The sequence below is a fragment of the Echinops telfairi genome, unplaced genomic scaffold (genome assembly GCF_000313985.2).
Source record: "Echinops telfairi isolate 266 unplaced genomic scaffold, ASM31398v2 ScPeMD7_1;HRSCAF=3_1, whole genome shotgun sequence".
Taxonomy (NCBI): Eukaryota; Metazoa; Chordata; class Mammalia; order Afrosoricida; family Tenrecidae; genus Echinops; species Echinops telfairi.
In genome coordinates, this window is record NW_022103897.1 from 5,511,892 (window position 1) to 5,515,171 (window position 3,280).

At 37.2% G+C, this 3,280-nt stretch overlaps 1 non-coding gene and 1 pseudogene across 1 annotated transcript; both read left to right on the top strand.

The window, feature by feature from the left end:
• LOC101644302 overlaps nt 1-3,280 on the top strand; it is an 81,135-nt pseudogene that overhangs the window by 76,273 nt on the left and 1,582 nt on the right.
• Nucleotides 473-537, top strand: LOC115869190. Its single transcript, XR_004046052.1, has one exon. It is a non-coding gene; the product is annotated as a U7 small nuclear RNA (small nuclear RNA).

Below are 3,280 nucleotides of genomic sequence, written 5' to 3' on the forward strand. Positions count from 1 at the left end.
TGTGAATATTTGTATAATTTTTAGGGTGTTCCAGTAATCTAGTTTGTTTTCTAATGTTTATATGTTTTTAGCTGTGTTTGAGTGTGCAATTATGCTACATATTAGGGCCCTTAAGTTTGTCCCTAGTTTTCATTGATTGTCTTTGTAGTTTTAGGCTTTATAGTTAAGCCTTTGATCCATATTAAGCTATTTTTGTAGAAAGGTGATATGAATCCAGTTTCATTTTTCTGCACATGGATAACCAGTTTTGTCAAAATTATTTGTTAGATTACCTTGTCCTCATTTAGTAAGTGCTGGCCTTTGTCAAAAATCAGCTATATGTGTGGATGGATTTCTTTTGGGGTTTTGGATTCTGTTCTATTGATGTATGCATCAGGATCAGTACCAGGTGTTTTTGAATACCATGGCTGTATAGTAGGTTTTGAGATCAGGAAGTATGAGGCCTAATTTATTATTCTTTAATAGTGCTTTGCTGTGTCACAGCTCTTTTAGAATTTGTCTAGCACGTTGTCTGTGTTTTTTCTAAGAAAAGCCCCAATAAATAAATAAATAAAAGTGCTTTGCTTATATGGAGCATATTTTGTTTCAACATAATTTTCTGTACTGTTCTTTTTGTTTGTGGGATTCCTTGTCATTTCCTTTTGTGGCTTTTTTCTTTTAATGAAAATATTTATTTGTTTTTAAATCATTTTATTGGGGGCTCATATAGCTCTTATCACAATCCATACATTCTCTCTCTCTCTCTCTCTTGCAGTTTTATATATGCTGTCTTAATTGCCTTCTTGTCTGCCTGGCTTCTGCTAAGAAATAAGCTTAGTGTTTTTGGTCATTTTTATAGGTCACATTTGTTTTTCCTGAGCTGTTTTTTAGGATTATTTACTTTAAAAATTTGAGTGTTTCACTGTCTCATGTGACATTCTCTTCTTTATTACACAGTTCTACACTTCATTACAAATGCCCCACAGAACTCACAGAGAATGCTCAGGGCTATGGAATTTATTATGGAAGCTAACAGTTTACAATTCAGGGAGAAATGTTCAGGATAGAACTGTTCAGTCCAGATATGTTACAAAGTTTTTCAGGGCTGCTAATAAATTCCCCAAAGGTATGCCACTCTGTTGTAAGCCTCAATCTGAAGGTATCAGCTTGTTGACCCTGGTGGATCAACAAACCCAACTCCATAAATGAAGTTCCTAAAGACACCTCTCTCCCCTCCAGTAAGCCTCAGTCCAAAGGCACTCAGCTCCAGCTCCATGGATTATAAAACTCAGCTTCTCAGATTAAGTGCACAGAGGCACTCCACTCCACAAGCAGTTTCCTGCACCATAGCACACAGTTTTACTTGATGTTGCTTCTTTGTCACTCCTCTAGAGTCAAATCTGTCTACTTGGATCAAGGAGGTTCACTGTGCAGGGATAGTGGAGTCCAGAGGATATCCCCCACTCTTGGATTTTCTCTTTTGCTGGTAGTACAATCTTCACCTCCTATTTCTGAGATGGTTCATTTTACACCTAGAGGATGCCAATCACAGTGGATTGTGTTAACAGTTACTCACAGCTGAATCCTCTCAGTTTCTTCCCTCATCTTCTCTTAACCAGTCTGATCAGGAAAGGGTTGTTTGCTGGCACGTATAGAGACTATGGCTAGAAAAGCCACATTAACTAAGTCACCACAATGCAATTATAATACACCTTTGTGATTTTCCTTTGGGGTCTATTTTGATTGGGTTTTGCTTAGCTTCTTAAATACATATGTTCCTGCCTTTCACTATAGTAGTGAAGTTTTCTTCCAATAAACCTTGGAAAATTTTCTCTCTACTTTCTTTGAGATCTCTTCCTGTTTTGGAATTCTGATCAAGTGTAAGCTACTCCTCTTCATGGTATCCTGCATAACTATACGGCTTTCTTAAATTTTCTCTTTGTTGTTGATAAGGTGGTGCATCAGCAGGTGGTGACCCACACCCACGAGCTGCAGGAGGTTATGTGTGGCTGGGAAGTGTGGGCATAGTTTCTTTCTCCTAAAGTCAGAAGTGAAGGACAGGGATGAGAATAAGACCAAACAACAGCAAACAAACTAACAAATAAAAAAGTGGTGGTGGTGGTGGTGGGGCAACAACAAAAGAAAATAAAGAATAAAAATGAAAAAAATAAGGGGAGGTAAAAGAAAAAGAAAAAACCCTAATAAACAACAACAGCACACAAAACTAGGGAGGTAGAATAAAAGAGAATATAAAAGGAAAATATAAGAAAAAAAAGGGAAGAAATTAAAAAGAAACAAAGGAAAAGAGAGAAAAAAAGAAAAATGTAAACCAGAAGGGGGTGGGAATATGTGAAACAAAAGAAAGAAGAAAGCAGGGAAGGGATGAGAACATCTGTGCATAATGCTCATCCAGTTCAACTAGGCAGGTCAGTGCCCTCTGACACCCAAAGAGGCCAGTGGTGGTGGTATCACTCACTACCAGTTGGGCGAAGGTGGAGGTTGGCCTGGTGGCTTCTAGTCACCAGGAGAGTATGGTGAACAAGGGGGGCACAGCATCTTGTTATCAACCACTAGTGTGGGTATTTGTGTGATCTGGGTGTATACAGACAATTATCAACTCACTTCCTTAATCAAACTGCTTGTAAGGGTTCAAAGTAGTTGTACTCTGTCAGGCAGCTGCCAGTTCTCCCATTTTCTCTGTCTTCTCATTTTCCACTTTTATTCCTTTTTTATTTTTTATTTTAACGTACTTTAATAGCAAACTCACAGGAACAACACAGGAGACAGAGAACATTAAAAACATGTACTTGTATGAAGGCAAACTTTGAAAAGTATAGTGAATGGATGGAATCTATTGTATGATAAAAATGCTACAGAAACTCTTTAGTTGCCATCAATAAGAAATGTACTTGTTTTAAAAAAATCCAAATGCTGGCATTGTCCAGAAAAATTTATCAGATTGATTTATAAAGCTAAACTGTTGACACATGCTCACAGAAACATTTTTGCTTGCATTAATGCTTTATGTTCCCGCATTATATTAAAAAATTCACACACAAATGAAAATGAAAAAATGCTAATTTTTGTCTCCTGGCCTTTCCATTTGCAATCATATACTTAGGTATCTTTTGACCCCAATGGACAAAACAAAAACAAAAATCTAACATTCAGAACTACCAATAACAGGAAGGGTAGAATCGTCCTCTATTTTTTTAAGAATGAAATGTTTCCCATCATAGTGGATTCTTCAGCATGTTCTCCACATAGGCCAGTGGTTCTTAACCTTCCTAATGCCACCACC